The 14866-nt window shown below is 36.0% G+C and overlaps 1 pseudogene across 1 annotated transcript; it reads left to right on the forward strand.

The window, feature by feature from the left end:
* The first annotated feature begins 3908 nt into the window (after positions 1-3908).
* Positions 3909-14696, forward strand: LOC147497037 (uncharacterized; annotated as a pseudogene). Its single transcript, XR_015196793.1, has 7 exons — positions 3909-4248; positions 4890-5130; positions 5215-5267; positions 5706-5781; positions 7421-7524; positions 12988-13100; positions 14204-14696. The product of XR_015196793.1 is annotated as an uncharacterized LOC147497037 (transcript).
* Positions 14697-14866: the final 170 nt, after the last annotated feature.

The following is a 14866-nucleotide window of genomic DNA, read 5'->3' on the forward strand; positions in this document are numbered from 1 at the left end:
AACTCAACCAATGGATTATGATCCATACCAAGTTGATAGGCTTGAGGATAGGCATATTGGAAAGAAAGAAGAAAAGAGAATAAGGCAAAAAGAGAAAGAAAAAGGTCATTCTAAAGTGGAGGAATCTGCTAAGAAACTTGATGATTTTTTTGTGAAACTTTCTAAAACCACCAAATAAGGCAATGAATTGGAAGCTCAAAGAAAATTGAAGAAAGATGAGATGGAATCCAAAAAACTTCAATTGAAGAAAAATGCGATGGATTCAAAAAGAAAAACTTCAATTGAAGAAAGATGCGTTTCGAGTTTGAGGAGATGAAAATGATGCTAAAATACTAGGAATGAAATTATAAGGATTACCCGAAGATGAGCGCGAAATTTGGCAACTCAAAAAGGCAAAATTTTTACAAAAAATGAAGAATCGACTTGGCAATATCACTGGTAGTAGTCAAAGTAGTGCATAGTCTAAATGATTTACTTCCTACTTATGTCTTTTAATTTATGACGTACTTTAATTTGAGGTTGTATTTTGATTTTAATTAGAATGTACTTTAATGGAATATTTTCTTTTAATTTGAGTTACCTTAATTTAAAGTTGATACTTTTTATCATTCTAAAAAAAATTCGGCATAGTTTACTTTATATTTTCAAAATTCTCATATACACAAATCCTTTCATAAAACCATAAATATATAGAAATAAACTTGGAACACAAATACATAGAAATTGAAACGATAAATAAACATAAAGTCCAAATAGAAATAGAAATCAATGCTGACCACGCCGCCCACGCCTACTCCACAAATGCTTGACCAAGTCATTCTTCAATCTATCATGAACAACTTTTGAACGAACCCTCTCGACGCCAGATGCCCAACGAGATAGAACAAAGTGGCGTTCATCTTCAGATGCACCTTCTCTACTTGGCATTTCATAATCAGGAATATACTGCGGGATATCCGTTTCACGTTCATCTTCCACAATCATATTGTGTAAAATGATGCAAGCCCTCATAACAGTAGCCATGGTCTCAAAATATCATAACCTGCACGAATTTGCTAAAATAGCCCAACGCGACTGCAATATACCAAACGCCCACTCTATGTCTTTTCTAACAGCTTTTTGCTTCTTTGCAAAATATTTGTCTTGTGCAACAGTTGGCTTAGAAATTGTTTGAATTAAGGTGGCATAATTAGGATATATATACCGTCAGCCAAGTAATAACCCATATCATAATGATGCCCATTCACAGTGTAGTTACAAGGAATAGCTTCATCATTGACTATATCATCAAATATTGGTAAGTGGGCAAGCACATTAAGATCACCCACCATTCCAAAAAAAACATGCCAAATCCACGTGTCACGTGTCACCCACCTCCAAAATCACTGTTGGTTTATGCACATGGCCAGTGTGAGACCCTTGCCACATGGATGGGCAATTCTTCCATTGCCAGTGCATGCAATCAATGCTTCATAGCATTCCAGGCCATCTGCGTTCCTCAGACTTTTCAAGCAAATGCTGAATATCTGCAACATTTGGTTTGCGCAAGTATTCACCTCCAAAAATTCTAATAATTCCATCACAGAAATAGCGCATGCATTCATGAACAGTTGGCTTAGCAACATATAACATGTCATTTACTAGATCAGTTGGAGACCCATAAGCAAGTATTCATATAGCATCAATTACTTTGATTTTTGGGTGAATCCCAAACTTACCCGTATTATTAACTTTTTGTTAAAAATATGGTACATTATGGTTAAGATGATTGACAATACGAGTAAACAATGACTCACCCATACGAAATTGGCGTCGAAAGTCGTGGTCAGTGAATATAGAATTTGCGCTGAAGTAGTTAGCATTTACACGAGCTAGTGTTGCCTTGTACTGATGATTTTTACATTTTCTTCCTTTCTTTGAACCACCATGTGGTTTATAAGAAGACTCCACTTCTTGCTGACGCAATAAACCCAAACGATGTCGGACCAAAGGTAGAGCAATAGCCATTCATTTTTTACAATGCTTAATTGCAGTGTTATCATTTGAAGAGCTCGAGCTCGAGCTCGATGAAGAAGAAGAAGATGAATCAGAAGAAAATAAATCAAAAGAAGATGAATGACCTATTGAAAAATCGTCAAGAGTTTCGGTAGTTTTTTTTTGCTAAGGAGATGAGTTTAGGATTAGAGGGAACATGAAAAATGAAAAGAACCTCGCAGGATTAGAGGGTTAAAAGATTATAGCACGCGGTTTCTGGAAAACCACGTGGGCTTGGGCTTCTAAGATGGGCTTCAGTGGCGCGGTTTTGAAAAAGCTGCGTGGGCTATACGGCGCGGTTTATCCAAAACCGCGTCATTTGATGTCGAATATTTGATGTTTCTCTTGAAGTTGGTTGGTGTTTTTTTGGTTTGGTATTTGGTTTGGTTAAAAAATTTAGTATTTTTTTGGGTTTCTCTCCTAAATATGCTCTAAAGATATGGATGAAGTGTTAACTCAAAATGCTAGTAAATGAAAATAAACCATATTGGATGGATTCGTCATTCCAATCGAGCACATACTTCTTTATTTATTTTTGGGTTAACTAGTATTACCCCCTACATACAAGATGGGCCAATTAGGATTTCCCCCAACTAGATTAAGGTCTCCCCTAGGAGTGTAAAAAAAAACCGTTGACCCATTATCCGGTAGGGTACCCGGTCTTCACCCGCCACCCAAACCCAAGACCGACCGAAAACGGACTGCCAGCCCACCACCGTTTCGCTTCGGTCGGGCTATGGGTGTAGGTTCTATGCTCAAACCCGACCCGTCAAGCCGCCCGACCCGCACCGTGTCAAAAGCCGTTGACCCAACCCCGTTGACCCACACAATTTCAAGACTCTAACTCTAATATTTTTGTATTTTGTTTATATTTTCTTTTAACTTTTGTAAGAATTTGGGAGATATGAACACAAACTTATGAGTTCAACATCAATTTCAAATATTCAAGTTTGAATATTGGGCAAATATCAAAAGTTCAAATTCAACTTTCGAATTTTTGGGAAGAAGAATCATTCATCCTTGTATTAATTTCGAATTCTTTTAGTTTTTATTTTATTGTTTTGTACCATAGATCCTTGCTCCCATTTTCATTTTATCATACTATGGAAAATAATCAATTTACAAATGGTAAATCACCAGAAAGAAGTTTCAAATTTACATATATGGTTTTGGGTTCAAATTCAAGTTTTTTTTTTTTTTTTTTTTTTTATTGATTGATTCAATTTTTTTTCTCTATGTTGTGAATTGGAAATATATTACTTGCAGAATTAGAAAGTTTTTTTTGGATGAAATTGACCCGGATGACCCGTCCAAAACCCGCCCCGTAAGCTGACCCAACGGGCCGAGTGATGGTAGTAAGACATCACACTTCAACCCGTCCTGCCCTACCCCGTCCACTGGATTTGTATCCCCTAAACCTGTCCCGCCCCACCTCATCACTATTTGACCCGCCCCGCCCCGTATTACACCCCAGTCTCCCCTCTCAGGTATACTCAGGGAGGAGACCCTAATTTCCCGATCTAGTTGGGGGAAATCCTAATTGGCCCATCTAGTAGGGGGTAATGCATGATGATCGAGATGGATATGGTCAACCAATCGTCTGACAGTTTGTTGGGGGATCTCCCAGGGTAGCGTTAATTCTTGATGTTTCCCAGTGTATTGTTGGTTGAACGTCTCTATGTTACGTGAACTCTTCCCCCTCCTTTCTGCTTATTGTTTCTATATTTGTTTTAGATATGAACGTCAAGGAGATAATTCATTGGTTGGCAAGGATCGATTCCTATACGACCCTGATTTTCTCAACATTCAGATACAAAGCTCTCTCTATTTCTGGTCAGGAGAGCGAGAGGCGAAGTGTGTGAGAGCGTTGGAAATGTAGTTATGCTTTTATCTGCCCTTCAAACTCCACACCAGTTAGTATACAACCAAGCTAATTATGCTTCAAAAAAAGCATGCACTGCTTCCAAAAGAGTCTTGGAAGTGTGGTGAATTGTATATATCAACATTTCAACGAGAAGCGACAAACAGAGTGAAATTCAATGTTTTCCATACTTGTTTATATTTATATTTAAGATTCCATTTTTTGGCAGCACAATAGCTTAGCGGAAAAAAGAAGAAGAAAGAAGCTAAGGAACTATTTTCTCTTCATCGTAAACTTTCAGAGCGCACGTCTTTTTCTCTCCTCTCTCCTCTCATTCTTCTCTCCTCCTGCTAGTAAGTTTTCTCCACCCCTAAATCTAAAATATATTCGATTTACTATTTCTTGCTGTTTTGTTTTTGATTAATTAGTTAGGTTATTTTTTTTGTTAAATTCGGTTTCGATTGTCTTTGATTAATTAGTTAGGTCATTGTGACTTGATGTTGGTACGATATTCGTGTGCCCATGTAATTATACTGTTATGTAAAGAACAATTTTACTGCTGCTTACCACTTAGAACTTGTTTGTGGCCGACTCTCTTACAATAGCAGTTCCTTTTTCCTTCGAGCGTGTCCCCTCTTCCATGCTTACTCTACATTTCAGTTTCTCCGCTTGTAGCTGAATTTGGATCTTAGACATTGGTATGAATTCCGATAAGTAATTTTGTTTTTGTTTTTTTGTTTACTGCTATTGTGTCTTTAAAGTTAATGGTGATGGGAAGTGATGTTTATATGTCTATAAAGTTTCAACTTTACTTGGGCTAAATTTTATTTGTGTAGTTTGATGCTTCCTTGATCACGATATGCGATTAGTAAAACGTTGGTTTGTGAGGTTTAATTACTTCGATGCTTTTATGTACCTTTTCCCTGGAGCGTAATTGCGTAATCGTTTGCTGCAATTTTAAATGGATTTTTTTTGATGTTACTAATTTTGACAGGTTGATTGGGGATCTCACTTCTCACTTCTCACTCACCAGTGAACAATAGTGACAATAAAATGCAGAGGGGGTTGGCATTTTTATCTCATTCTCTAAAAAGAAGAACGGGGTCAACAAGAGTAGGGTTGTCGACGTCAGCATCTTCTTCGTCAGATAAGATAATGGTGTCCGTATTGTTTGAGAGATTACCTGTTGTCATTCCCAAAATTGACCCCGCTGTTTACGCTTTTCAAGAATTCTCGTAAGCAGCCAGATTTCTTATTTATTTAATTGTCTGTTGAATTTGTTAAATTGGATGATGGATGGTTTTGTTATTGTTGCTTAGGTATCGTTGGACGCAACAATATCGAAGGAGGTTTTAGGCAAGTCTGATGCTAGGTATTTCTTTTTATTTTATTTATAATATGACTAGTTAATGTTTGGAGTGGGAATGAGTAAGAAAAAAGGCAAGTTAATATGCATTTGCCCATTGTCTTCAAGGCACCTGTATATATATGACTTGAAAGGGAAAAATTACACAAGAATTAGGGTTTTTGTTTTCTCATTTACTTGATTATTTCTTCTTCGGCAAGTTGGAAGGTTTAGTGAAGTTTCTATCTTAACTTCATTTGCAATTGTAAATGTTTAGTTTTTTATTACATTGATTAACTTGTGACTTTGTGAGATGTATGCTTCTTTTTTTATGATCTGAACCCAATCTTTACTTCATGATTCCCATTTTGGTGATTGTTTTCATGTATGTTTAACTACTGGTCAAATTTAGATATTCTTAGTTTCATTTCATGATTTGTAATCTGAAAACAAACTTCTATACAGGGGAAAAGGTGACTACCAAATTGACTTTGTACCCAGCTCCACGAGTCACTGAAGCTGACAAAAAAAATGATAGGAGGTAGCAAGTTGTTGTTATATTGCTTGTGCTAGTGCTTTGAGGCTTTCTTATTTATTTTCTTCTAAATAATCTTACAGACTTAACTTTCTAGTTCAAAACGTATAACTCTAAATTGCATTTCAGATTCTCTTTGAAGAGTATATGTCACATTGTTAAACTTTCTCCTAGGTAAACACTAGGTCCATGTTATGTTTGTGATTGATTTCTTGAAGTTTCTATACAATGAATTTATCCAATTACCATGTTAGAGCTTTTTTTTTTCCCTGAAAGATGATTGAAAGGTGCCTAGCCTCCTTGTGAGGGTGATGGCTACACTAAGTGCCTTTGTACCATCAGATAGGGGTCTCTCCAGATTCTTTCCTATAAGTGGGAGATATGTTTCTGCTAGTGTGGAAGCCCTTTAAGTAACCCCACACCTTGTGGGTGGCTAAGTTGAGGATACATCATCCTTCTATGAGGCAGTTTGTTACAATTGGGACTAGACTCGTCTTGATATTGCTAATGCTGTCTACATTTGTGACTTGTGAGCCAGTAGGCACCTTAGATGCTTCACCTGATGGCTGGTGGATGGGTTGCCTGTCTAGTGTGGGATAAGGACGTTGGGAAGGTGCCTAGCCTACTTGTGATGGTTGACCAGGGTATCTTAGCGTCTGGCCGGTCTGGGGCATTTAGCACAACCATCACATAATGCTTAGTCCCATTCGGTAGGAGATGTGCTTAATTGCTTATACCAGTGTTGACGGCCTTTTAAGATAGCCCTCAAGGTGGAACAAGCAGCATAATAGTATTAATGGAAACAATGGAGTACAGTTTGTGTTCAAGTAAGAAGGGAGCAACATTAGTTAAGAAATAAGTTTCTTTAAGCTTCAAATAAATAAATAACTAGGACCAACTCCCAGACAACGTAATCCAAATCCTAATTGAATTGTCTAACAATTTGCAGTTTATAGTTTATGTTATTTGTTTAGGGCTTGAGATCCCTTACTACCAGATTCCTTCGTTTGCATGTTGAAACTTCTCCTTATGAAAAATGGACTGGAAATGTAGTGACTGGATCTATATAAATAGGACAACCCCATTTAGGTTTGAGGTTATGTGGTTTGAGGATCCTAGTTTCATTATTAACATAAAAGATCTACCCTGTTTAGGTTTGAGATTATGTGGTTCGAGGATTCTTGATTCATTCTTGACAATACCACCTTGCTCATTTCTCATCTTCAATTTGTTAGATGATATTATTCCCTATTTAAGGGATGATATTGAGCAGGTTAGGTGGTTTTGAGGCATCCTCTGTGTTTTGTAGCTGTGTCCGGGGTATGTGTTACCATTCTCTCTTAGAGGAAGGTGTTATATTTTGGGGAGGTGGGAGAGATTCATGCCTTAGCCTCTGTACTTGGACATGGTGCTGATCATGTGCCTTCTACTTACCTGTAACTTATAGGTTGTCATATTGCTAATATGACTCATAAATAATGAATGTGCGTGCTGTTTAGGAATATGACTCAGTAATTCTTGACAATTGTACCTTACACCATGACGTGGTGACAAAAGCTTGGAAGCTCATATTTGCGTTAAAATGTAACAATTTTGTTTCTCAAGTTTTCTTTTGCTAATCGTTCCTTTCCTTGTTTTTGTTTAGATCGTTACAGAGAGCACTCGACAGAAGACTTTATCTTCTCCTCTATGGTGCTACATATGGATGTCCTGGAGGAAATCCTGTTTGCATTTTCGGAAAAGGTCTATGAAACTGAATGCTCTGTTTGGTTCGCTGGACCTGAATGCAATTTGCAAAAAAATGCAAATACATCTTATTGCAATGCATCAACTTGCAAGGTACTTCATTTACAGTTGCTTGGTTCACCCTTTGCAAATAGATGCAAAATAAGCATTTTGTGATTGGTTCACTGCAATGCATATAAATCAGTGCAAAATACATATTATTGCATTCTATTTTTTATCACTCATTCAAATTTTGTGATTGAATTGGTTCACATTTTGAGTAAACAAAATAATTCTATGCACATGAACATTGGATCATTAATTACTTAAAAAATGAAATAATAATAATTTTATAACGAACAAACAAATATTTGAATAATGTAATTCAATGAATCTAAGCATTGAATGACACATTTGTTAAAATCCAAGCTTAAGCACACAAAAAAAGGGGGGGAAAACTACTAAACCCATCTATTTACATATCCAACAAATTTATTTCTAAACTCCCAACTAAAAAATAAAAACAGGAAATCAAATATCTCCAATTAGATCACGAAGTTCCTCTACCATTTCTTGTTTGAGCTCCAAATCTCCGCCTAAGAAGATTTCTTTCTCAATGGGGTTCCTCATTAGGATTGTGTAAGCCTTCTTTAAATATCGTTTAGTAAAACCTTCAATCTTTATAACTTGCTCACGACACATACTCCACGACGAAGCTGCGGGATCAACAACTTTTAAGATCACCTATTGCACTTGTCATATCTTGAACAATCTCTTTCACTTCATCAACCACTCTCACTTTCTTACCATGTGGCCTTTTCTCCTCCAACGTGTTTTTCGACATGGCGAGGACTTTTCGTTTTCAAATTACCATTTTTGTTTCACCTTCTCCTAAACCAACGGGATTATTTTCTTCATTTTCAACATTCAAGTCAGGCACACTATCCATATGGGTTAGATCAACAGAGTCTATGCCTCCAACTGAGTAGGATCCGGATGTGTATGTGTTGCCAAAGATAATAGCCAAGTGATCAAGAGGCCACTTTGGCCCCCTATCGCGAAATCCCTTATACTTTTCATTTGATTTCTGAAAAAAAAAAAACACACTAATAAATAAATAAATAAAATAATAAACTTACACGTTATTTCTACAGCTTAATAGGATGAAATACATCTCTAATACCGATGAAGAAAAGTTGTGTTAAGATGAGGATTTGTTTGTTGGGAAGACGAGGAAAACCATGGGGCTAACTCCATAGACATCGAAGGCCAAAACTAGTAACTAGATAAACACCTATATACGACTTCCCCTTCTTATTTTATCCCTTTCATGCCCCTCTGTTTATCATTTTTTTCTGTATAAATTTGTTTTGGCATTGCAATGGTCACTTGACTCGGTAAAGATACTGTATGTAACTTGGTTTTTATGTATGCTTTTCTTGTTTTTTGAATTGGTAAAGATACTGTATGTATCTTGGTTTTTATGTATGCTTTTCTGATTAAGATTTTCGGTTAAAACTTGTCTGTTCAAGTGTTCAACAATAAAAAGCAAATGTATGGTTCAGTTTATCAGTACTTTGAATGATTACTTTGAATGATTAAAACTTGTCTGTTCAAGTGTTTGTAGGATTTTCGGTTAAGACTCTAGTTTTGAACGAAAACAGAGACTGTTGCAGCTTCTAAGTAGTTAGCATATATTCCATTTCTAAAGGGAAACTAACATAAAATATGAAATACAGCGAAGAATATGGTGCCATTGAAAACTTAATATTTTAGCTGCATTTGCATTTTCTTTTTGGAAGGAATTTACAGGTAGAAGTGTAGAACTGTAGAAGCACCTACAATTTTTTGAAGGACTTCCTCCTCAAAACATCTACGACTTGAAACATCATTAATTTACTTATTTACTTCAACATCCATATTCTAACCAAAACTTACATGGAAGCATTTACAGCAAACTAGCAACCTAAGAAACGATTCTATTTTCCTTTAGACTACAGTGCCTAGATTGATCACTCATAACCGTCTATTCGGCTCAGTTAAAACAAACTAAGACCAGATATGCTCATTTTTGTCACAGCTCATTGTCTGCCTCATTTTTTGTCACAGTTCATTGTCAGAGGAACCGTAGAAGTAGTAACCACGCAAAACAATACTTCATAAACAGATATGCTACAACCACTTAGCCTCAGCACTTGGCAGTGCTTCGTAAGAAATGTCTTTGGCCCCATTTTTTTTTTCATCAGTTTATTATTTACTCAGTAAAACTAATAGTTAATTTGGATTTTATCGTAAGAGGGATAACATAAGAAACAAGTACAAATGCAACTTACCTGGGATCGACTAGGAGCTCAATCCATTTGAAGGAGGAGCTTTTGGATTGTTTGCTTAATTGGGTCCCAGCCGAATCTACTTCTTGACGCTTAAATCAAGTAAAAGAGTTGTACTCTTTCCTCATTAGACGATTCAAATTTCGTGATATGAGCCTTTTCAACTTGCTCTTGAAGTTTTGGCCAATCGCCAATTGGATCGATGTATATACTTGCTTCATCCCAAACCCTACCATGTTTCTTGTTTTGCCCATATGCATTAAGGAAAGTTTCTGTTAGTGCAGCATCCATGGAAAAAGTCCAACTTATTTGCTTCTCCTTTTCAGTCTTTACTTCGGGTACTTTGTCGGCCATATCTGTAATATAAATTAAGCAACAAATTCACAACAATTGTACACACTGAGTGAGAGAGAGACAAGTGCACTTAAAGAAAATATCAATTAAAATCACACATTCAATTAAGCGAATTTACAAACACAAACAAAACAATGAGTATACATTGAAGTCTGCTACCAATCTCTTATAAGACAAAAAAAAAATAAAAAAAATAAAAACTATATATACTTATGCATTTCTTCCCGCATTTCTACGTTGTTTGTAGTTTTGATAGTCAATATACATTTTGTTAGCAGTGTTGTCCCTAAATTGTAGCCATCGAGCTTGTTCAAATTTTCTAAATGTAGGTTGTTGGCTATTACTACTTGACGGATCTACTGCTCTTGGCTATTACGACTTGATGAAGAACCAACTTGTTGTCGAGATGCTAGGATTTATTTGTCTGTTTCCTTAATAATCGGATCCTTTGGGTCAACACCCATTATGTGATTGTGGAGTATGAAGCACGCCATAGCTATCTTAACTTGTGACTTGTATGAATAATGGGAATGAGCTGATAACATGGGCCACCGCTTCTTCAATACTCCGAAAGCCCTCTCAATTGTGTTTCTAAGTTGCGAATGCCGCTTATTATACAACTCTTTAAAGTTTCGAGGCTCATGAATAGTAATGTATTCACTAATGTGGTATCTTGTATTCCGATATGGAGTTAAGACCCCAGGCTCATTACCATATCCCGCGTCACCTAAGTAGTATTTACCTATAAAATAAAAATCAAAGTTATACACATAGTTATTACATGTACTTTTAGGTAGTAACAATCAACCAAAAATATAATGTTATAGATATCTACGGAAGGAATAACAAATGGATTAGGTCTAGTAACGAAGCGTTATCCAAAACTCTTTGGTCATGTCAAAAAGTCCCTTCCTAGCCAACTAGTACATATGTGAACTTCAAGTCGAATGAGCAAGCTGCTAACGCATTTTGAGAAGTAAAGTCCTTCCTACCACTCCTAAATCTTTCTACATCCTCTTCTGGAACAGTAGCTCTAATATGAGTACCATCTAGTGCTCCCAAACAATCTTTGAAATATTGTGCATATCTAACATCACTTACGATTACAGATGGGGTTCCTCCACCATGTATGGCTTCTCCATGGTTAGCTACCAAGCATGGGTACAATTTCAAAACATCAACAAGTACTTCATTAAATTGTCGACAAATAGTCTCTTTTGATCGGAAAAATCGACCCGACATCACACTATGCCTCACATCATGCCCAAGTAAATGTAGGAATCTCATTAGTATTTCCTTAACTTGACAATTTCGCGTGTCTTCCAGTAGATTTTTTTCCCTAACCAACAAACAGAGTCGATGGAATGACTCCATTCCCATTCGTAAATTTTTACGACACTTTTCATCATTATATATGATTGAGTCGATATATGCATTTCGTTCGGCAACATGATGAACATAAGGTTCTCTTGGTAAGTTAAAAGAAAAGTATGCAGTAAATATTGTTGCTACATGTGCAACGCTTGCACAAGCGACAGCAACAACCTCTCTAATTCGCTCCTCATCTTCACAATTATCCATAACTTCTATACGATTATCTGCCAGTAGAGAAAATTGATCAAGAGGAGTATTTAACATTATCATATATAAAAGTAAGTAGTAAACACTTTGGATTTCAGGGCCTCCTGTTTTTTAACTCATGGAGATTTGTTCTAGAAGTAGTAATACAAAAGACAGTTAATTGTTCACTTTACCAGGACCTACTCCTATAGTCCCCTACTCTCCTATGGCTTAGGCACATATATTAGCAGGCCTTCAACTTCTTTTGTGTTTTTAAAATGGCAAAAATAAGCCTTGCATGGAAAACCCAAGTCCATAAATATACAAACAAAAATAGTTTCCACCTTACGTGTAAATTATGCTTCAAGTTTTTTATAAGGCTTGGATAAAAATGTTGATCAAATATTTCTAGCGATTCTTTCACATTTTTAGAGTACTTGGAGTTGTGAGATAGTCTACAAAAATAAAGGGGTTCAGTTTCTCCACTTATTTGATACGAAAGATTTTAAAGGACATAAGTTCATGTTTCCTGGTGCAAACAGAAAAATACGAAAGAGACAATTCCACTTCAAAAAAGAAACAGAGACAGAAAACAATAAGTTGAAACATGAGCATGTGAAATTAATCTCTGCTGCAACTGTGCAGCATTTGACATATACCATTAGGATTAAGTTTTCCTTGATTGCAAAAGATAAACATCACAAGAGTTTCTGTGTTCCACCACTTCCAGTTGAAATTATTTTTAAGTACATTCTGTAGTCAATAAATACATGATTGAACCTTATAATTTCCTAATTCGCATAATTTTATGCGCCAAGGAGGCACATTGGTTACATTCATGATATATCATTTATCCCACCAAAGCAGTATAGAATGATAAATTACAGGAAATGCCGTATTATCTTGGACTGATTAGCTTTTCTTTAAATCCAGCCAACTTGCCATTCTTAATAAAAGAATAACCCAATAGTGGTTTGGCCTCTGTCTTATTCATATGTATAAGAGGAGGAGGAGGAGGAGAAGAAGAAGAAGAGACACTTCGTAAATGCAAATGCAAACACCAGTAAATGGGAAGTTAGAGGGAAAGGGGTGCAAATGCAACCCATTGCACCGAACCAAACAGAGCATGAAGAGACACTTCGTAAGGTAAAAGTCCACTATTGTTTGTTGGTTTCATTCGATTTTCTTTTTTTTTTTTTTCCTATTTTATATTTTCAAGTTTTAACTCTTTATATTGCGTCAGCCTTAAAATCTGTTCTTGGAGACCTCTCCTACACATACTTCGTTGGGAATGCTCCTATGGGTCATATGGTGATACAGCCAACGGATGATATGCCTGATACTCCGTCCTTTAAGGTATGTTTATTTTATTTTTATTTGATGCGTTTAAGTGGATATTTGGATGCTTCTGAGATGCATATTATCGCTACCACTGATTTTATAAATTTGTCCAAATTATGTTTTTCCTCTAAACTATATGATCTGCTATTATCTAAGTTAAATTTACATGGATATGAAGTGTCTGACACTACGAATATCCAAAACTGAGGTATATCACATGACACGGACACGTGTATACGTATCCAACACGATTTATTTTTTAAACTTGGTGTGTCCATGTAACATAGGCTATTATTGGTTTGCAATGTTAAAGTTTCTTTCTCAAAAAGAAACAATAGTGGATACGTCAAAGGTGTAGTTTGTTACTTCAGTCGTTGCTTTGCATACTGAAGAATAGTCTAGGCTGAAAGTCATAGTTATGCATCCTTAATGATGTTTTGAGGATCTGTTATCGACTTTTGGCAAAATTCTCTTTTACCGCAGCAACATATGATGATTTGAAGATGCAGGGAGGTAGAGTTTGTTAAAAAACTGAGGAATTTAGTAATCTCTATTTTGGTCCTTCTTTTGTGTTATGGTGAAATAGAGTCTGAACTAGCAATTCTATAAGCAGACAGAACATTTCATTGTGATGTCATACCTTTTGCATAATGGGTCAGCAACTTAATGTTACTGACAAGATGAGTTCATCTGTTAGCAGCACTAAACCAAACAAGTCCTTAGAAACACTATATAAGAGATTCTGTATTGGAGATAGACGGATGATAAAGATCAGACATTATATAAGTGCTTCTGTAATATGCAATCTTTACTGTGTACTTCCTTATAGGGAAAGCTCAATGTGAGACAGACAGATGATAAAGATGGAACATTATATAAGAGATTGTGTAATGTGCAATCTTTACTGTGTACTTTCTTATAGGAAAAGCTCAATGCGAGACAGACAGATGATATATATCATTGCAACTTTTGATTTCCCCAATAAGTCATGTGACTTGAACATTTGTTCTTTCCATGTCCTTCATTTCAAAAGGATGACACTGTTTTTTTTTATAAGGAAGGATGACACTGTTTAACCTTTCCTTTTTTTTTCAATGCTTCTGGTTTGTTTTCCTCAGAGATTCTTTTTCAAGTCCCAAGTAATTGCTACCAACAAGTTTAGGATTGGAAAGAGTGAGGATCATGTTTGGGTGACCAAGGACGAATTAACAGAGTATTTTCCAGAGCAAGCGGCTTTCCTTGACAAGATGATCATCAGCTGAGACTTTATATATTCGGAGTTCCGATGCTTTTCAGTCAGAATATCAAAAGCTTTTCTCACTTGAAATTTTGAGCCACAGCCTCCGTATGTTTTCTCATGTCTTGTGGTCATAATCTTTCGATTCACTGCTGAAACAAGAGTGTTCCAGATTTTATGGGTATCCAGCTTTTGTTACGAGCATTTTACATGGTTCAGATCGGTCGATTTACGTAGAAATATCCTACTCTATTTACATTTTAGAGTAGTAGTGTTCCGTTTATTATGTTTTCTTTTAAGTACTTAAAAAATAAATAGAGTAGGATACTTTTATGATATCATTTGTTTACCTGAAAAAATGTTTGCTTACCAATCGGACACAAGATAACTTGTGTTTCTTTGTTGATTTTAGTGCCAAGAATGGGTAGAAAAAGGAAAATTCATTTTAGTAAAATCTAAATAGTTTAGGAATGACAATCCTGGAAAGTTGCCTAAACCGCACAGTAAGCATGACAAGTTTTTTTTTCACATTAATTTTTGGAAT

The sequence above is a fragment of the Coptis chinensis genome, chromosome 5, assembly GCF_015680905.1.
Source record: "Coptis chinensis isolate HL-2020 chromosome 5, ASM1568090v1, whole genome shotgun sequence".
NCBI lineage: Eukaryota > Viridiplantae > Streptophyta > Magnoliopsida > Ranunculales > Ranunculaceae > Coptis > Coptis chinensis.